This window comes from Apis mellifera, linkage group LG12 (genome assembly GCF_003254395.2).
Source record: "Apis mellifera strain DH4 linkage group LG12, Amel_HAv3.1, whole genome shotgun sequence".
Lineage (NCBI taxonomy): Eukaryota > Metazoa > Arthropoda > Insecta > Hymenoptera > Apidae > Apis > Apis mellifera.
The window spans coordinates 3,160,388-3,184,413 of NC_037649.1; the positions used below are offsets into that span (position 1 = coordinate 3,160,388).

Sequence of the window (24,026 nt, forward strand, 5' to 3'; positions counted from 1 at the left end):
AATTTCACGAGAGATTCATTCTATCCTATTCTTGATATTGTATAAGAATTTTTGTTTAATTATTGGTTTTATTAATTCTAACAAGTTGTAAATCTATACTATTTGTGATAATATTTCTTATTTAATCACATATGTGATTAAAGTACTAGAGAAATAAAGTTATAGTCATCGGCAAGACCATGATAAATTTAGTGTTTTAACGGCTTTAGTATTTTCAATTATTTTTGTTTAAGCAACAATGCTTTGAGAATCAGCCAAAATGAAGATTATTTTCAAACGAAATTTCGCTTGTGCTAGATTATCCTAAATTTCCTGTTGTTTCTGTTAGATTTTCGAGATATTATTCATATTCATTAGCAAATTTTATTGACATAAAAGTTTTTCATTATAAACTAATTGCTTTGGAAAGGTTTCGATGCACCGAGTTCTTATTTTTTTATAATAGCTAAAAATAATTCAGATATAGTATTATACATGATGTGTTTAATTCGTATGCTTATCAATGCATTTCGATTTAATCTTCATAGGATATGTTGAAATTTGCGGTCTTCGACTTTAATTTATAACGCTTAATATATTTTTTTCTATATTCACGATTAATATGTATTTGAAACTGAAGTAAGATAGAGAATAAATCATTTTGAGTGATTAGTCATTATTTATAGTCTGAATATTATTTGATGTAATGATAAGTCTGATGAAATTTTTGTCAATTCATCGAACACAACATGAATTTTCGCTGTTTAGAGATGATATGATAGATAATATGATTAATCTTTCTTGTTTTGAGGGAAAATTAATCTCGTCATTTGCCCTAATCTTTCATTTTTGCCATGAAATTTTGATATTGCTCTGGTTCCGATTATTAAACTAATTTCTTTTCAAGAAGATATGACTTGTTCATTATTAATTGGAATACATTATTTCGAAACGATATATTAATATAATGTCTTTCTATCATTTGTTGTTTGTTCGTTTTCTGAGAAATGGAATTCACAATAATCTTGTTTTTAGTTGAATTTTATGGATAACTCTTTTATTTTCCAAAATTTGATAAATTATTTATTCAAATCATTGTTTTTAGTTATATGACAGCTAATATGTCAGACATTTGTGATTACTCTAGATAAAAAGTATCGCCAAGTTTATTCGGTATTGTCTTATATACAATAGTATTCAAAATATGCCTGATTTAAGAAGTATATTTTCTGATTAAACTGAGGATTCAATTTCGGACATTAATATGAAGCAATATTTTGAATTTTTTTTTTGTTAATAAGAGTTTTGGTATATCTATTATAATTGTATCAATGATCACATATGAAATGCTAAATTTAGAAAAAAATATTAATATGTGTTATCTCTGATTAACTAAACCAATATTCGAAACTTTCGATTTCGTTTGCTTATATTTTATTTAATTTGTTATTCTCTATAATGAATTTATATTAAAATTTTGAATCTAATAAGATTTGAAATTGAAATTTTTGTTTATTTTTTTAATTATCATATAAACTCGATTAATAACACAACATATTTATTTGACAATAAATAAATTGTAACATTTGCAATACAGATTGAGGTTGATAATATTTTTTATTTTATTTCCGAATTATTTTTTTTCGACTAAGACTGTTGAAGGAATTTATGTTTTTGCCGAGGATGTAATAACGTGTAGTACTTGCATCCGCACATTTTAGAAAACTGACCTTCATTCAATGTTTCGATTGCAAACAATTAAAGTAAAATTTTGTATGTTGCTTTTTCATCTAAATTTAACTTCTTGAATATTTTTGTATTATGGCAAAGCTAAATACATGAAAAAGACTATTATAATTATCTTTATTTTAAATCGAATTACGAATACATTGACATGTTTTGATGTAGAAGTGAATGTTTTTCTGATGATAAGAATTTTTGACTGCTGTTCATTACTGTTCACTAGATTATTGATTAAACTCATTTCTTAATATTTACTTCTTAAGAATATTCGGTTTGAATCGACTAAATGTTAAAGTCCAATTAAATTATAATTTTGAACATTGCATAAAATGAACTCATTAAATAATTTCAGAAAAATAATAGGATTTTGTATTTTTTTTTTCAATGCATTTTTTTTCCCTAAAACTCAAAAAGTTCTGATCCATTTTTGACGATTTATTTTTATATTAACATAATTTAAATATTTGGAAATGTATTAAAATTTAGGATTGTATTTAAAAATACTTTAAACTTTAAATGGATTTCAAAAATTGGTCTTTTTTTTGCATTTTGATGATTTCAAAAGAGAAGATAGGATAGTTGGAAGAAACTTTTGTTGATAATTATTCAGAATTATTCATCGATTTTAATAATTTTTAAATTAATAAAATTTAACATTCTTTGCATCTTATCATTACTATTAGTTTTGAAAATATTTGCGAAAAATTGCTATTATTAAATAAATTTTTTTAAAATATATAAGCATAATTGCTATTTATTTATTAATAACTACTCATTGATTAATAAACACATGGCAGAAATTAATAAAGATCAATGTATCATATAGAAGTGACTTAGTCAAAAATCTATTTCTTTATAGAGATTTTTATTTGAGATTTTAAATCCACTATAATTCATGTCAATTTATTCATTTTGAATGCTACTTAATACGATATTTATATAGGAAATAGATAGATAATAATAGTATATTTATCCATCATATAAGAGAAATTTTATGTAATAATAACAATCTTTTTTTTATAATCATATTTTAAATATCTTGAAAATTAAACGATAGTTATATAATAGAAAAAAAATTGTTTAAAATGTTCATTTTTTTCTAAAAAATCATCGAAATTAGTGAACAACTTCATGTTCTGAGTAATTATTACTTTTTTCAAATTTTGTTTGATCAAAATATAATTCCGATTGATTATATGAAAAAATATTAAAAATTTAGTAATTAGGAATATTTTGTCATAATTTTCACACTTTTAGTTAATCAAAATGGATATATACAAATATTATATAATTATATTAATTATTATATAATTATCCGCAAGGATTTTCTCCAGATAAAGACTTCGGTTAAAAAAATTATTAGAAATTACTTTTTATTATCTTTTGCAAAAACTCAATTCATAATATATGAACATAAATGAAAATAAAAATTTTAAACACATAAATGTTTATTTTTACTAATTCTTTTAAAAATCGGCATAAAATAATTTTAAATATGATTATATTAAATATTGAATCTCACGAATTCCATTGATATTTTGGAATGAAATAAATTACACAAATTAAAAATTTTAGCAAATCAAATCAGAGACTATCTGAGCTCTAAATTACAAATTGAGGAAAAATTCGAGAAAAAGAATTTCTTATAAGAATTTAAGTCACTAATCAAAATAATTAAAAACAAATTTAATAAACAATAATTGATGAATCAATTCACCAATTCATCAAATATCAATCGTTTTTAATTAAGGATTTTTTTTCTTATCTTGAATAAAGAAAATTTGTATTTCTAATATGGATAAGAAAAAGATCTGCGATTTCTCAAATTTGATGCATTTAATGTCTATATTTGATGCACAATGTCTATAATACCAATTATAATAACAAAAATTATAATGGCATTATTAAAATTTGATTTTTAACAATAAAAGTAATATAAGGAATTGAAAAATAATTAGTAAAAATTATAAAACAAGTGAAAATTAAATATTTTATAATGTAACAAAAAATTACATTAATAAATAATAAGAACAATAAAAAGATATGTTAATAGGTAATGTTGTATAGGAAGAATTGAAAACAAGCTTTATAATTTTGTGGATTATTTCTATTTTATTTTTATTACTATTTTTTATTATTATTTTTATTTTTTTTATTTTATTTTACTTTATTTTTATTTTTATATTTATTTTATATATGATATTATTTATTAATTTTTTATATATGATATTGTTATTTTGTATGATTGTAATTTTCTACAATAATATGCAATTCTACAACAATGCACACAACTGTCTATTGATTCAAAATAAATAATTCTTTTTTATTTAAAATCATTCCAAAAGATCCATTAAATAAGAAATTCACGAAAATAAGAAACCATATAAAAATTTTATCAAAGAAAGAATTTTTGCATTCATTTGGAGAATCATTTAATGATAGAATAAAATGATATGCTATTTTATTTTTTTTTAGAATAATATTATGAAGTAACAGATTAAATTAAATTATATGTTTTGTATATATTTTCTTTCAATATTTTTTCAATTAAGAAGATGATTATAATGACAATATCAACATAATAAAAATAATAAGAGATTAGAAAAAGAAACAAAACAAAAGAGATTATTATATCTTTCTTATTTTTTCCATTTCTTTTTTTTTCTTCATTTCTTTATTCTCTTTTTCTTCATTTTATTATTATTATTTCATTTCTTTATTTTTTTCTTCATTTCATTTCCATCATTTTTTTTTATTATTTTATCTATCTTAGTATCTATAAAATATGTAAATTCTTTAATTATATTTATAAAAATATTGATAATCCTATCACGAAAGTTTTTTTAAATTTTTATTTAAAAAAATACTTATTATGAAATTTTATTTTCGTACGGATATCCTACAGAAAGCGTGAAATAATTACATCTATATAGAAAGCTTTTAAATTGGTTTTTTTCTATTTTCATTATATTTGATATTGTATTTAGCATTTGATATCTTCACAAATTTCTTGAAAATAAATGACCAGATTGTTTATGAATTTTAAGTAAGATATAAATATAAGATATAAATATAAGATATAAATATTATAATTAAATATCATTAACATATATCTATCATATCAGATTTATATTTCAGCTCAATAATCTAAAACTTTATTCAAAAATTATTATAATGAAAATTGTTATATTAATAACACCTAGATAGAATGCTATTATATTAATTTATATTAACTTTTACTAGATAGTAAATTTTTTTTTATATATGAGAAATTTAATTATTTAACTTATTTTATTAAACTTAAAATTTTAAATCAGAACTTTCGAAACTACAATTTGATCAACGATCTATAATTTTATTATTTTTCAATATTTTTCAATATTCAAAATTGCTTTTCGTTTATATTTATTCATTTTTATGCTTAACTTGATGATTCTATTATATAGAAAAATAAAAATTTTCTATAAATTTTAATAATTTTAAGATTTTCAAATCTTGCAAGAATCAATGAATTTCTAATTATATCGAATATCACTATTTATATGTACAAAAAACATATTTGTATATATTTATTTTTCTTCTTCTCTTCTTCTAATTATCCTATTATCCAATATGTTTTATGATTTATTTGTCTCTTATTTATGAAATAGATTTAAAGATCTTATTATTATTGTTAACATTGATGAAAAGAAGCAATTAAAGAAAAGTAAAGAAATCTAGAATGAAACAAAAGAATATATTTATTAAAAAAAGTTTTAAAGTAATTATCATTAATTACATAAATGCTCATTTAATACAAAGTTTAAAGCAAAAATCATCTTATGATTTATGCGATTTATTTAATATATTAAATAAAAAATTATCGAAATTGTCTAGCAATAACAAAAATAATAATTAAATATTTCAATAATAAATAGAAATAAAAAATAAATCACATTGAATGATATAAATCGTTTCAAAAAGAAATGCTTATAAATAGATTGATATTAATAGATTGATTTTTTTGTTTTCGATCATATGTAGTTCATAAATAAATTATTGTAGATAAAAATTAGATATATATTATAGGAAATATTGATTATAGGAAATATTGAAATTTTTTCTTTTTCACATTTTTCTAATATTTATTACAAAAAAAATGTTGATTAATAATAATATGAATACTAAAAAAAGAATTGAATTTGAATGAATACTAAAAAAAATCTTAATTCTTTAAATTTATCATTTCTATTTTTAAATCAATATTTAAAATTAAGTAAAAAGAATCGATTCTAAACAAATATAAACATTAATATACAAAAATATTTTTCAATTTATAAGCAATTTAAATTTTAATAAAGTAGTATTAGTAGTTTAGTATTAATAAAATATGATAGTAATAGAATGATAATATTTGAACAATATTCATATATAATATTTATTACTATTTTTCTTAAGGATAAAATCTATTTAAAAAGAATACAAATATAAATATATATAATATAAATATATTGTATATTAGAAATATACAAGTATATATTAAAATACTGACATGATCATAAAAAAAATAAATTTTTTTGGTTTTTTTATGTGTGACGAAAATCTGATTGACAAATGACTAAATGCAAGAAAAATAGAAAAGAAAGGTTTATTGATAACTCAAACGTTCTTGACTATAGCTATTCTCTATTTTCTTGTAAAGATTTTCAAGTAAACTACAAACAATTCATATATCGAAAAGCATAATGAAAAATATTGAATATGAATAAAAGAAATATTTAATGTCAAATGATTTATTAGCTTATACAATCTGTCAAATTACAATAAATAAATAAATAGAATGCTTTTCCTTTTATGTAAAATTAAATATTGTAGGATTTGCCACAGGAATTATTTTTAACTATAAATTTAGGCGAATGCTATTTTAATATTATAAAAATAAAATTTAAAAATTTTAATAAATTAAATAAAAAGTATTAAAAAAATTAAAAATTAAAAGTATTAAAAAGTATTAAAAAAAGTATAAAAAAATTTTTCTAAAAATATAGAATATTATATATATATATACATATATAATTATTTGTTACATTCTTTATTACATTCTTATAATAGAAAAAAATGTTGTACTATTGTATTGTATAATTGTATAATTTTAGCAAAATTAATCATGCATTTACATTCATATGAATATATATTTTTTATTCATATAAATACTTTTTACATTCATATGATTAAAAGGAAATTTACTTTGAATGACATGATGTTGTTTCATGTATTTATTTCATTAATTCTATTGATATTTCATTTTAATTAACTTAAAAGATAAATTTACCCAATATTTTTGCAAACTTATATTTGCAATATTTGTGTACATTATTTTATATCTTTTAAGTTTCCCTAAAAAATAATATTCCATATTAAATCTGATTTTATAGATTGATCACATAATTATAATTTTTATTTCAAACATAATTGATCTTATAATTAAGTACAATTTCTTTTGTCCCAGAAGCACTGTTGTCTCATTCCATTCTGAATCGATAATATCGCACGTGACACAAAAATGCAGTGAATGATCTATTCTATACTTTGTTTGTACTTATCTGCGAAGTTATAAGCGAAGTATAGAAAAGACATAACATTCAATTTGTTCTGTCTTTTATTTATAAAGATATAGTGCCCCATTTTCATGTTATTCATAATATACAGTTATGAAAAGTTATTTTAAAATTTACTATGATAAAAATTGAAATATAAATAAAGTTAAAAATACATTTATATTGCATATGATGCAATAAAAATAATAATGTATTTTCAATGAAGTTTAAATATACTTTTAATACAATTATTTAATATAAAATAAAGAAATTAGAAATACTATACTATTTAAGCAAAAAATTTTATTTTTGTATATTTTTATATATAATGTAATTGTAAATTTTTTGTTTAAATAATATAATTAAAATTATATTATTAATTAATATTTGTTTAAATATAATATAATTAAATAGTAAAGGTTTTTTTTTAATAGTAGGTTTTTAATTAAATAGTAATTTATAATAGTTAATTTGATTCTAATGAAGCATGAAAAAGCCGGAAGAATTTTAAATTTTAATTTCAAAATAAATAATATAAGAAATATATATTCTTATTTCAATTGTAATATGAATATTTGAAATAGTAACTAAAAATTATACTTTTAGAAACTGTACTTTCTATTATTTGATTATTGAATTATGATTTCGATAACTAGATAGATATAATATGGAATTGAATGAAATAGATATGAAATATAAAATTGAAAGTAAAGTTTATTAAGTAAGTAACATTTCTGTACTATAATAATAATAATAAATAATTTTAAATGATTTTAGAAAAGAAGATGCAATTTTTTTATTTATATTTAATTAATAATGACAATAATCTATTCATTTATAGAAAAAATTGTTGATTTCTAAATTCGAATAAATTTCGAAAAAAGAATACAAAAAGAAAAAATAAAAAAACTTAAGAATGAATTAAAGTAAAAGAAAAATAAATGCATCATTTATAATTAAAAACAAAATATAAAATTTGAAAATAATAAGAAATTATTTTCACGTGATAATATTTCTTATTTGAAAAAATTATAGAGTTTGTAGTTTTATTTTAATATTTATTTATTCCTAACTACTAAAAAATATTAATAAATTATACAATAAATAATGAATACGACGAATATATTAAACTTCAATCTTTTCATATAATAAAATATGTAGCATTCCCAAGTTTCGTCTTTTATAAAAAAAATCACAATTATTTATTAGTTTTATTATTATTATTTATTTATTAGTTATTTGGTTTGGTATTTCAAAATTTATTTGAATGCTTTTGTAGTTAAGATAACCAATATTAATGTTTTTGAACAGAATTTTGTTTTTATTTGATGAAATAGGAATTAAATAATCTTTTAGTTTTTAATTTACATCTCAATAAATTATTGAAGGTTTTGAAGATTTAAAATTTTTTAAATAATACTTGTTTTTATGATAAATATATTTTATAATATGATGGTTGTTCAATAATTGAAGTAATAATAATTACAGTATTTTGAAAGAATAATAATAAGAATAATGTAAAATTTAAATAATTATCAATGTTATTAAATGCTATTTTAAATGTTTTGATTTGCAAATAAGAGCTATTATTTCCGATCAGAAAGTAAGTATAGCAGAAAAAAATGTTAATATAGAAAATATACATTTTATTAAAAATAGCCAAAAAATTTATTTTTTTTTGATTATTTACATTATTTTCATTAGAATAATAAACTTTTCTTTCTCGATCGCATTCTTTTTCTCTTTTTATTATTATTATTATTATTTTTTACTTTTATCTATTTATTTATGTTATTTTTGTTTATGAAAACAATTGCTTACGAAAATATATCGTATATATTCAATGCGGGATTGAAAAATACATTGGATGATATATATTATTGGCATAAATTAAATTATATTATAAATAAAAATGATTTGAATTTAATATTAATAAGATTTAGCTTCTTGTTATTAATATGTTAATAACAGTAGTAAATAAGTAAGTAAATTTACGCTATTAATAATTAATAGGATTACTATTGATTTAATGTTTTCGATGTTACCATAGTTGAAATATCATTGAAGTCATAATCATAAAAACTGTAAGAAACAAATTTTGCATGTCAAATCTAAAATCTAAAATTAGTTAATCTTCAATTTGATAAATATGCAGAATTTTATAAAAAAAACGCATTGTTAAAAATCAAAATATTCTATAAGATATTATGTAATGGAAAGTTTTCAATTACGAATAATATATTTTATCTAATAATTATCAATATTTTATTTTGAAATCTAACAATAAGTTTGTATAATTTTTTATATTATTTCGTTAACACGTTTTTTTACAATATAATCCTGCATATAATATAAGCATTGCAGTCACAATTACAAGTTTTGAAAACTTGAAAATGTAAATTATAATATCATGCAAATCTCATACGAATAACATTATAAAAAATAAATAAATTAAATTGCGCATTAAATCACAAATAAGAAATAGAGATCGGAAGTTTTTCGATAAGTTTTTCAACATTGAAAATATTCTTGAAATTTTCAAATTCTAACTTTTAAGTGAATTTAAATGGATCAAATTAATATTACGAGAACTTTCAATTTAATTATTAAACAAACAATTCTATTCGCAAATTAAGTCATTATTTTATCGATTAAGTTTGTTTAAATCATTAATTTATTAATTAATTTATAATTAATTTTATAGATAAAATTAATTATAATACTTTGATTGTTAAAATTGGAATGAATCTTAATCGAAATTTATATTAACTGATCTAATTTAAATTATCAGGAATGCTATGCACATGATATATTTTGATAAACAAATTATTATGAATATTATTTATTAATAATCTATTTAACTGCTCAGTTTTTGGAAATAATATGAATAAACAAACATTTTCACTGATTAAAAGCATAATTTAAAAATCTACAAAAAATATCAGTAAATATAAAATAACATGAAATAAAAAATACAACATCTACTCATAAAACAGTACATTGCATCCAAATAATTTCTAATTTAATATTTCAAAAAAATATTAGAATTACATTGCGAAATTAGCTTTAAATATGTTAGTATTGATTATATCATATTATTATATATTATACATAATTTTATATATATATATATATATATATATAATAATATATATATATATATTATGTTATATAATAATATATATATATATATATATATATATATATATATATATATATATTTATGTTTTGGAGAACTGAAATTCATATCATAAAAATTATTTATAGAAAAAAATACATATATTAAATTTTATATGCACATATTAAATTTTATTGATCTATCAATTGAATATTTAATTTCTTTAAATTTCTTTGTTTGAATTGCGTTTTTTATACGTTAAAGAGATTATTATATGCAAATGTATTTTATTGAGCAGAGTATACATTTCAAAAATATTCAATACTTATTCATATATCAAATCGATTACTACATTAATTATTAGAAATTTAGTATTCATATAAATAATATTCATCAATAGTTTTAAGAATATAATTTTTAGTAAGCATTATATTCAAGATTGGCGTTCGAAACATGTATTTTTTTACAAATATACTTTTAATAACTATATTATTCTATCAAATAGATATGTACATTTTTCTAAAAAAATAAAATCTCTTCAATTCTGTGTAAATAAATATGATGATAAAATAAAAAATGATAATATAGTTTTATATATATAAAAAATTTCACTTTAAAAATAAAAATTAAAAATAAATTTTATGTACTTAATAATATGAAAAAATTATAGATAAAAATTCAGTGATCTATAGATAAAAATAAGAGATTATATTTATCTATACTTATGAATTCTATAATTTTCTTATGAATTCTTTAATTTTTTATTCAAAACAAATATATCATTATGAATATTTTATTTTATTTACATATTTTATATGAAAAATAATTTTATTTTTAAAAAATATTAATATATTTACTTGATATATCGTTTATTATAATATAATCCTAATAAAATTTCAATAGATATTGAGAACTATTTATTTTCTTTATTATTTTTATATATTCTACAAGATTTATTCTTATTGACAATATTACACATTATGTGAATATAATATATATGTTCACATTAATTTAAAAATATAATTTACAAATATTTCTGAAAAATATATTGCATCATATAAAGATAAATTTACGTTACGTTATATAATATACATATTATCATCATTTCGATAAATTCGAATTAAATCATAAACCTTAAAAATATATATATTCACAGAATTATATCCTTTTTGTTTGTTGATATTATTTTAATAAATATTAATTCTTGAGCTATTGAAATAAATTATTGATAAAGAACGCTCAAATTAGTTTTAATTTTTCAATATGACAATATGAAACAAAGTTTTAATATAATTCACGAGCAATATAAAATATAATATATAATATAAAATATAAAATATAATATAAAATAAAGTAATTTTATTATTTCTGAATCTAATTATTTTGTGTGTGTGTGTGTGTGTGTGTGTGTGTGTATATATGTATATTCATTTTTTATTTTTGTCGAATTTATCATTATTTCACGCGATATTTTGGCGATACTTTCAAGATAAGTTTATCGTAATTTATCAGGAGGAAACTTCATAATGATTTGTTGCGACAACTTAGAAGAAGAGCCATGACTATATTCAGTGAAAGAACGATCTGAAAAGAATCTGAAAAGATAAAATGGCGATTTAATTTATATCGAAATTCTCCAAGTATCATTTCTACTAATACTTCTGATTTGAAAGATGACTATAACTTAGTCATATTAATAACTACAACTATGGTGAAAGGCGACAATGATACCTTAAAGTTAATTTTGAATAGAATTTAGACTTTAAAATTTAGAATTTAGAAAATCAAAAACAAATGATAATGGAAATAAACAAGATAAGATAAAATAAACAAAAAGATTATTATAGATTTTAAAAGAAGAAAATAATAAAAGAGCTAACGAAATAAAAAAACTAGCAAAACAATTGAGAGTTACTTATTTAACTTATTAGAAGACGTATCATCCATTATGAATGAATTATGAATGAACGAGCTTTCACGAAATACCAAATGTAATGATTCAAGAGAAAAAGAAAATGCATATAGCACAACAAATAGAAACAATCCATAAGTTAAAGAGCCATTCATATCGTTGAAATCTTTAACAAAACAAAAATGACGTAGGAGTAGAGAATTTCATAAAATCAAAATTTATTCGCGGTTCGTGTAGTGAAAAAGAACTATTATTAAAACTTATAATAATTGAAAAATAACAAATAATTCAAAACAAAGTATTGGATATAAGGATAGAGATATTCCAGGAACTTTATGATGTCCTAAGACACAATATTTCATTGCGATTATATTCAGTAGTTGCAGAGATAGATAAATATTAAACAATCCATTAAATAAGGATTCACCGAAAATATACAATGATTTAATATACGTTTCAGATAATTAAATGAATTTATATATGTAGTTCAAAATAAATATCAACAACCTATCAGCTGAAGAATTGTGATTGAAAAAAAGGAGGATGAAGCAATCAGAACTTATCTAATAAATTTGAAAAAAGATTTTGGAAAGATTAGTAAACCTAGTAAATTAAATAGTTTAGTAAACCGAGAACTAAACCCGAGAACTGAAGCATAATCAATGGCAATCGAGATGCAACTATTCGTAAAAAACAGAAACCGAGTTCAGATAATATCTAAATGTCATGAGCAATTATTAACAGATTCGCTTAGAAATGAAATGCTTTAAGTATGACAAGATAGGACACACAGTCACATCCAAAATTTTCATATCTAAATCGGAAAGCTTCAACCAAGAGTTTGATTGAACAACATTGCGGAAAATCTATCAAAAGAGTGGCAAATGAATTATCAAGAATCTGTGAACTGCATCAGTCGAAACAAATTGTTATCAATCGAATATAAATTACTAGAAATGACAGGATTAAGACTAATGTTAATCGACACATACAGCCATCAATATATAAAATTTTCGAAAGTTATCAATTAAACAAAAAAAAGAGAAAAAATTTTTCTTAATGCTGAAATTATCATGATGCTATACTATTAATCTCTATATCACATTATTCTTTGTCAACAAAAACCAAATCTATTCTATGTCATTCCACTAATTTTTCATTAATTGAAAATGAAATCAAAGGATTCCCATTTTTTTTAAACTATTAATATCTCTATATTATTAATATTTCTAACAATGCTCTTACTTTAAATCAAATTACAATTCTCTTTCAGAATACAAAGAAAATTAATTCGAGACAGATACATAAGGAAACCAGATATCTGAACAATACTCTTACGATAATATGCTCCATAAATACTGGTGAGTCAGAAATAGATATAAATATAAACTCTATTAAAAATGATCAAAATAATTTTGATTTTTCTAAATTTTCAAAATTCATATTAAATACATAGAAAAATATCGCGAAACTATTAAAAGAATTAGTCTCCTACCACACGTTCAAACTTGATAATGATAGTTTGGTCTATACTAATCTAACTCAGTATGAAATAATTTCGAAATCTTAAACATATTAATATCAAATCATACAAACTATATAATGTTATAAAAAGAAAATTGAAACTCAAATTAATGAAATGTATAATATAATAAATGTAAAATAAATGTATAATGAATAAACAAAAAAAATAATAAAAGAATTTGATTTCTCCTTTAATGCACTTATATGGATTACGCTCAAAAAATTGAATGCTTCAAGAAAATGTAAATAGCAGATAATAATAAATTTCCGTAAATTAAATGAACAAACTGAGCATAACGCATATCTTTTACCTAACTCTGATGAAACTCTAGATGCATTTTGGTAATGCAACATTTTTAAGACCTATTATTTGGATTTCATCAAATCCATCCTATTTAAAAAAATGCATTGTCTTTTCCATGTTACAAGGATATTTTCATTATAATCATAGGCTTTTTAAACTCAAAAACGCATCCGCGACATTCAACGAATGATGGATATCACGTTTCATACATTGATAGGACAGTATTATTTGGACAATATTTTCGACAACACTATCCAAAAACGTAATATACAAATCCTCGCGAATTACAAAAACTAAAAGATCTAAAACTTAAAATTCAACTGGATAAATATGAATTTTTTAAATCTGAGTTAGAATATTTAGACTACATTATAATTACTGAAGAAATAAAACCAAAACCTAAAAAGATTCAAATAGTAAAAGAATTCAAAACTTCGCAAACCGCGACAAACATAAAATTATTCCTCGGATTCATTGAATATTACCGCAAAATTTATACAGAATTTTTTAAAAATCACCAAATCATTAATGGATATAAAAAAAAACTTTTTCGACAAATAACAATTAGCATTTGATATATTAAAAGAATACTTCTATACTGCACCCATATTACAATATCCCAATTTCATAAAGACATTTATCTAACTAAAGTCAGCAATGAAGAATTAGTAAAACAATACTATCCGCCAGAATGGATTCATGTAGCTATATATTCTAAATACTTAATGCACTATAGAAAAATTATAACAAAAAATATATATAGAAAAGAAGTTATTGACAATTGTATGGGCAACAAAACAATTCAGATAGTATCTATTAGAAAATTTCTTATATAAACGAATTATCAAGTTCTTAAGTAGCTATAAAACGTAAAAGATCCTTTTTTTTTTAGATTAAGATAGCGATTTATATTGAAAGAATATAATTATGAAATAAAATATAAAAAAAAAAATACTATTGCTGATGTCCTATCTCGAATACGCGTACTAATTTCATATTCAGAAACCTTTATAGCAAATTTCTCAAGTGAACAAATATCCTGTCCAATGAAACACTGAAAATTTTTTATTTCAGACAATGTATTATATTCTGCATCTAATAATGAAATAAAAATATTAATTAAATTATTAAAGCAGAAATTATTTACAAATTTCCACGCAGTAATAATAGATTTTTATATAAACTATTTAATTTGTAAAAAAGCAAAACACTCTTGTTAATATGATTAAAAAAAAAATTAATTTAGAAACGTATGATCACGATAGATAACATTATAAGAATTAAATTACTACTACGAAAAGACAATTGACACTATTTCATGAATTAGTACTTACTAAACCTCATAAATCAGTAATAGGAATCAATAATGAAAAAATTAGTAGTAATAGTAATAATAAACGAGATATCATCCAAACAATGCTAAATTTCATAATTTAAATATCCAAATTGATCTATAACTACAAACCTTAAGAGAAAGAACATCAATGCAGAAAAATTGACAATTCTAAAGGAAAATCACAATAATATTATTGAATATTTTGATACAATGGTATAATATTTAAGAAAATTACTGAATAATTTGGAAAAATTTAGAAAAAGATGTTCATGATTTTATAAGAGAGTTTTCCACATATCAAAAGATAACATAAACAGAGAAAATTTCGATATAATAGATCCCTTTTCAATAATACGAGTTATCCATGTAAAATCAACTAATAATAAATATCTTATACCCCTCAAAAATCCTCAAGAATTCTAGTGACATCATCCAATATCTTAATGAAATTATGTATATATTTTATCTATATTATCTATATATATTTTCAACTCCCAAATATATAATAGAGGAGCTTTTTATTTTATAAATAAAAAACGAAAGCAACTTTTGAAAAAATCATTAACACATCAAAACTAATTTCCATTCTCAATTTAATGGCTCATTAAAAGTTGAAAGAAAAAAGTACACAGAATTATAAAAAAATTATTATCATCAAATCATCAAATTATGATCAAATCTTTCTGACAATAATTACCAATGAAATGAAATCTTAGATTTTACCACATTAGAATATAATACAAAAATTCATGAAATAACGGAATATACATCCTTCATACTTATATTTGGTCACAAGGCAAATCTCCTATCTAGTATAATATTTTTATTCTAATGAAAGATAAAATATACAATGGCAAAGAAAATATAATTTTAATCTTAATAAAACAAAAATAAAGTTGCTTATTAAAAGTAAGCAAAAAAAAAAAAAAAACAAAAAAAAAAATTAAGATTCCAGAATCTTATCTCAAAACACTTTTAAACCAAAAGATCAAATACTGTTAGAAAATTGTCACAAAAAAAACTCTCTCTTTTCTGAATAATTAGGACCCTATTAAATTATAAATTGTAAAGCTTCAAATTATTAAATCAAGAGTTGGAAAAAAAATTGAATTCATTCATAATAATAGATTTAAACATTATTTTTTAGGAGAACCATCGGTTTTCTTTTGTTTGCTGTTTATTTCTCACGCTCAACAAAATTAACGGCCAAATAAACATCTTGACAGAATCAATAGGCGAAAGCTATTTTTATTCAAGTAAAATAACTATAGTTAGTATTATTATATTAGAGTATTATTATAAATATATAGTATTATTATATATAGAGATACAAGAAATCTTTAATCAAAGTCAAAACTTAGACAATAGCATAAATAGATTAAGCGATTATTGTAAAAATTGCCTTTTTAAAGCAGAAATCAAACTACTAACTAACCGATTTATAACAATAGACAATAGACAATTAATTAAAATTAATAACTCTTTATAAAATTAAAAGAGGATTACTCAATATCATAAATTCAGTTTCGAAAAATTTATTTGAAGCTAGATGAAAACGATCTTAATTTAATAAATCAACTCAATATCATAAATTCAGTTTCGAAAAATTTATTTGAAGCTAGATGAAAACGATCTTAATTTAATAAATCAGAATCTTAACAAATTCTATGATAGTAATAACAAAATGCATAATTATAGCTAATCAATGCTAATCAGTACAAATAAGTTTTAAATAATAACAAATTGATCAATGACATAGAAAACAATATAAACAAACTAAAAAACAATATAGATCAAATAATCTAATAATGGCCTTAGTTATCCATTTAGAATGTTTTATCTCAAGAATTACACATACAAATAGATGAAATTATTGAAACTATCATATTAAGAAACCAGGGAATTATAAATCTACAATTTATAAATTTTAATTTCTTACAGCACTACGCTCAATTACAGATCGAAATTATTTAATTAATCACATTGCATCAAAACCACAAAATTTTCAAATATTATTAGACTTTAGTAAAAATAACTAAAGGAAATAAGTTATATTATTTCATAGTACTTATATTATATGAAGATACTTTGACTATTTCCAAAATATATCTAATTCCACATAAAAGCGGAAAAATATTCGAAGTAACTATTGCATGCAATAATGTAGCATTTAATATCAATGATCAATATATAGCTGTAGACGATAACTATATAAAACAAAAATTGTAAACAAATTCAACGTTAAGAGTTTGCAAATTATCTCAATCTAGGTACTCAAGAACAGGTTTGAAAAATTATTTGTTAGAATTATTAGATCATTTAAAAAAATGACTATGTGAAGTAGCATCATTATAATCTATTGTATTTATAATCTATAAAAGCCCCGATCTTTTGTAACAACAGTTAGTATACCTCAAATCTATTGTGATATTACTATTATGATATACATATATATCTATTTTTATATACATATATATGAAAGTCATATACGTATATATCTATTTTATTACTTGTTACGTTATCTTCGAATTATTACGAAAAATAAAATCAATCGAATAAATCATTCTTATTAAAATTACTAATAATATCGAGAATATCTCATACTTTAAAATATCCCTTAATAATCCCTTAATAATTTTAATAATTAAGAAGTAAATAACAAGTGATTATATTTAAAATTCAATGGAAATACTTTTTTTGTATCAATCAATAAATTTTAAATCGTGATAGTATTATAAATAAATCCCTCTTATGTACTTCTAAACTCTTTATAAAAGAATGAGCGTATCTCAATAAAACAGAAGTTTATACCAGAACTTTTAAACATAATGTTACAACGTTTAATCTTATTTTTTTAGTTACTATTGTTAATTAGTAATTTATGAATTAGTAGGAAGTGTTTAAACATAATAATTAAATCTTTGATTAATAATTTATACGATTCATTAAATTAATATAATATTTTAAGATGATTAAGTGTGTTCTATATATGTTAATTTTTTATTTTTGTCAAATTTGTCATTATTCCTCATAATATGATGATATTCTGTGACACTCTATTCACACATCAATATACAAGATATGAGATGCATCTACATATATAAACTTAATATTCCCATCCAACGAATATCTTTATAAAATTATAATTCTTATTGGACAAATCATATTTATATTCTTTTACCACTTTCTGAGATAATAAATTCTGAAATTTTTATTTCAGTAATTTTTATAAACAGATCGGTTAATTGTTTATCATTTTTAATATATTTAACATTTATTTTTTCTATTCTATATTTTTCGCAAGTAAAATGATATTGTATCTATATGTTTAAATTTTTTACATGATTTTGAATTTTTTGCTAAAATAATTGCAGCTTGATTATTACGATAAATTGGCATTTTTGAAAACAATTTAACTCCGCAAGAATTCATCTTAACCATATAAGTTTTTTTATTGTCAAACATAAAATTATAAATTCCGCTTTGGTTGTTGATTATTTATGTTATGTATATCATGCTACAAGATCATTGTTCAAATAACAAACCCATTCAGTAATGCTCTTTCTGGTATCTATATAGTCTATCTAATTAGATGGATAGATATGCAATTAAAATTAAATGTTTTGATGCTTGACCATAAACTAAATTAATTTATTGTCCCTTTTAAATATTTAAATATTTCTTTAACTCCATTCCAATGATTTAGTATTTCTATAAATTGATTCAATACAATAAATACAAATCAGATCTTGTAGTCGTTATTAAAAACATTAACGAATCGATAGCTTCTCTATAAATCTCTATAAAGAAATGATTTAACATTCTTTTCTTTTGTATCAATAGTTTTAGTGAATTTAATATTAGGATCAGCAGAAGTTGAAAAACAAAATCTGTATGATTAAATTTATTATAATATTTTTATAAATTTATTATTATAATATTTTTTTAAATATTATATATTTTTAATATTTTTAATATTATTTTAAATATATTAATATTAAATATTTTTTTTAAATAAGTCTTTTGAAATATCTTTCAGAGTTCTTTATTTCTATTTACATTCCAATTTACATACTAAATATTCAATCTTCAAATATTTTATTTTAAATACTCGACTAAGATTAGAAAGTAAATCATTTTTAATCATTTTTAAATGATTATTACAAGATTATACTATCATCAATATAGTACTACATATATAATTAAATTAAAGTTTCTAATATTAAGTAATGCATGCAGGCATCATTTTTAGATTGTATTAAATCATACTCATATATTAATTCACTGATTTTTTTTATTCTATTGGTTTGATGCATGTTTCAATCCATACAAATTTTTTCGTAATAAATACACACGATATAATATAATATAATTCATATAAATCGAAGCCAGTTCATTACTTTATGTAAATAGTCTCTTCTAAACCATACAGAAATGCAATCTTTACATCTAATTGTATCAATTCCAGATCCATTATAGTACTAACATATAAATAACATTATATGTACATATTTCATGATCGAGAACATTTCTTTATAATCAATATGATCTTTCTGTGCATAGCTTCTTAATCTGGTCTTGTATTTATAAATTGTCCCATTCATTTTATATTTTCTTTTGAAAATCCAGCGATTTAAAATAGCATTGACATTGCAGCAATTTTAGCATTGCTTGGTTTTAGAATTAGAATCCATGTTTTATTTTTTTTTTTTTTTTTAAGAAATTCAAGTTCTTTCTTCTCTTCTTCGTTAATTGATTCTATCCATGTAAATTCGAGTAATCGAATCTTCTGTTTCTAATGCTTTTTGAACTGTTTGTGGCTCATAAACAGCAAGGAATATTTCATTCATTTCAGAATGAGCTTCTGACATTGAATAACTTCCGTAAGGCAGATAAGGATCTCTCGTTTAGATTTTGGATTAAGAATTGTCGAGAATTTTTCGTTTTCTTTAATAACAATATTGATTCATCTTTATCGATTTTACTATTCGCTTCCATATTTGTTTTAATTGTCTTGTTATCAATAAATTCAATTATCTCTGTAGGATCACATCTAGGTTTTTCGTTAAAATTTTTACAAATATAACATTTCTTCAAGATCGAATAATCGATAAATTTTGTTTTCTTTATTTTAATTTCTTATCAAATATTTTTCTGAATTTATCTCCTATTTGCTCCTTTGATCTTTTGTTATATAAGCATAATAATTTTCCAAAAATTCGTAAGTATGCTACACATGATTTTTTTTCGAATCATTTTTTGGAATTGATTCTTCTAAGATTTTCGTAGCTGTCCAATTTAACGTAAATATCTGTAATTGTCACTTCAACTCATAATTATACCGATAATTGCTTTGCATGCAACATATACCTCACTAATTCAACAATTGTTCTATTCTCCGTTTTGTTCTGATGCAAGCACTATCAATGTTTAATGTTTTTCGAAAATAAATAATTTTTATCCGCTCTATTACAAAATTTTTTACTACAATCAGTTTTCAGTCTTTTTACATTACATTCGTCTGTTTGTACATCAAACTATTTCAAATAATTGAGAACTGTTTTCTTTTTCAAGAAATAAATATAACAATACATTTAGTAATCATCCTTCAATAAGAAATAATATGCAATAGATGGTTGACTTATCTTATTGCATAGATCATTTTTCATTGCATGTTTGGCTTGTATATTGTTCTTTCGAAAAAGTTGTTCAATGCTGCTTGGAACATCCTTCACGAAAGATTATTACTTTTTATTATACCATCGATCTTTAAATCTTGCATATTCGAATTTGTTATGTATCACAATGTTTCAAAATTTATATATAATCATATCATTTTGTGATGTAATACTCACTAGTACATTTTCTGTATAAGTATGAAATTTAATTCAATTTATTATTAAATTTATTTTCCTTAACAATTAATTTATTTTTTTTATAAAAATATATTTTGTCTATCAAAAATTCATTTTTTTTTCAGAAGCACATTTGATTGACAACAAATTTTTCTTTAATCGAGATACATATAATACTCTACCAATTGTATACATATATATTCCATTAATATCACTTCAACATCGATGTTTCTTTTGTCTTTAATACGCAATATATTGCCGTCACCTGTGCGAACTCTGTATGTATTTTTTATATGCAATTTTATGTTTTTGAACATTCTTTTCTCAAAGACATATGTGTCTTTTCGAAATATCGCACTTGAATCGGCAAACTATCTTTCATTTGTAAAACATTTTCTACATTTTCTATGTTAAATATTTTTAAAATAATTATATAAATAAATAATTTAGCTAAATCAGAATGTTTAATATTTTTATTTTCTTTTTCATTTTTGTAAACTATTAAGAATTGTCCTTTTCCTTGTGCCTTTTTCAATGTATAATCACAAATATCCGGATTTTGTGCAGAAATAACATGTATGATTTTTCTTTATTATTTATATTAGAGCCACAAGAATCATGAAAAATACGAAGATCTCAGCGAATATGATTCTTTCGATGTTCTCTCACATAGTAAGCTTCTTTCGTCTTTTCACAAGATATTTATCTTGTATATATTTTTAACAGCATTTCTTCATTTAATAATGATCTATTAATCAATTGTTTGTTCCATGCTTCTTGTTCATGATACATATTATAGCATATTATATTATGTAGTAGAGATAGCATATTAGATTATGTAAACATAATCATATTTTATTGTTAAACTTGACAAAATTTTTGCAATGATAACAAGATGTTTTTGTTTCATATTCATATCTTTAAATCCAGCGAAAATTTTTCGCTATTTTCGAAATGTGATTTGCGATGAATTCTTTCGAATCTATTTTTGCATTTATACAAAAGTGTTTGTATTAATTGATTACTTTTCTCAATGTATATGATATGTAATCTTGTCTACATCTGTGCAATAGTAGAACAATTCGATAAATATCTTAATTGATGAATATCTTAATTCAAGATCTCTCATAAAAAATACTTAAGCTTCAGTATCTTTTTGAATTTATAATATAGCATTTATTTTATTTTCAGATCTGAAAATCGAACTATTGATATACATTTATTCTCATGTAAATTTTCATTTGTCGTTTCTATAACTCATAGTTTTATCCATTGAAACAATGAAGATGAGACAATTTTGATTCAGCCATTTTTATTTTATTTTTAATTTTAATTTTTAATTAGCCCAAAACATATCTTTGTACTAAATCACAAGATTTCACAATATATTTATTTGTTTCAATTTCAGCAATATATTTATTTCAATTTCAATTTCAGCAATATATTTATTTGTTTTCAGTATCAAATCATTCAGTATCACTACACGATAACGGAAGATACTATGCTCATAATCTATTAGGGAATAGGGTGAAAAATAATTTTACGAGAAATAAGAAAGAATATATTTAATAAAAAAAATAAAATTAATTATGTTATATAAAATGGATTGTGCCGATATCTTTGCTCTATTGTCTGAGTTCACTACATTGCGACAATTCAAAAAGGAAAATAGACAAAACAGAATCAAAACAGCGACAGCATCTAGTGACAACATAAATAATTCATACAATATACAAAATATGAATGGCACATATATAAACTCAACACTAATATTAAATATCATATTATAATATTATAATTTTATAATATTACAATAAATACTATAAAATATTAAAGTTACTTTGCTACTTTTTAGCAAATAGCTAATATGAATTTATCATCAAATCGCTAATTACTATTGTCAAAAAAATGTTTAATTAAAAAGATTATATAAAATAAATTCAAAACATATTATATTCCATAATAAAAAGAATTGAAATCATAGTTTATAAAAATTATGATGACAACGCGAATGTATAATTATTAATTCTATTATGATGGAAGATTGGACTAATACCATCTTTGTATAACAATATATCATGTTATCGAGGGAAATTTGAAGATAATTACAATTAACGATAGTTTCATTTAATCTCTTTGAGATATAGAATTATTCGCAATTATAAAAAAATATTGCCAATATTTTATTAATTTTTATAATTTTTATAATTAAATTTATCTAAATTATAAAAGTTAATTTGTACATTTATCGATTTTTGATATTTATTAATTTAATTTATTTATAACAATTTTATTAATTTAATTTATTTATGACAAAATTTGAAAAATAAGAATTAAGAAAAAAATTAGAAATTCGTAAAGAAAGAATAATCAATAAACTCGATTATAATAAACATTTTGCAATTTTATATTTCATATCTAATTTTTTGTATTTTTACAAATTTATAGATATTTTATTTAATATATATGCTTCTATGATAATGGTTATGATAACGATTATATGCTGACATATATATTATCATGAATGCATATATGTATGCGCAATTTAATATAAGAATAACAAATTTTAATTATATATAATTCATAAATACTTTCAAAAAATATGAATCTATAACAAGCCAAACATATACAACCAATATAATCCTTGAGTATAAGCTTTTAATCGAATTGTATATGTCC

General features: G+C 20.7%; 1 protein-coding gene across 2 annotated transcripts in view; it reads left to right on the top strand.

The window, feature by feature from the left end:
• Positions 1-24,026, top strand: part of LOC409285 (myosin heavy chain 95F) — a 101,817-nt gene that overhangs the window by 43,680 nt on the left and 34,111 nt on the right. The window contains exon 2 of one of the 2 annotated variants that reach the window (XM_026444159.1): positions 13,602-13,689. The exons of the other annotated variant lie outside the window; for it this stretch is intronic. The gene's annotated coding sequence lies outside the window, so the exon portion shown is untranslated. The remainder of the gene's footprint in view (positions 1-13,601; positions 13,690-24,026) is intronic. 2 annotated transcript variants of the gene reach the window in all.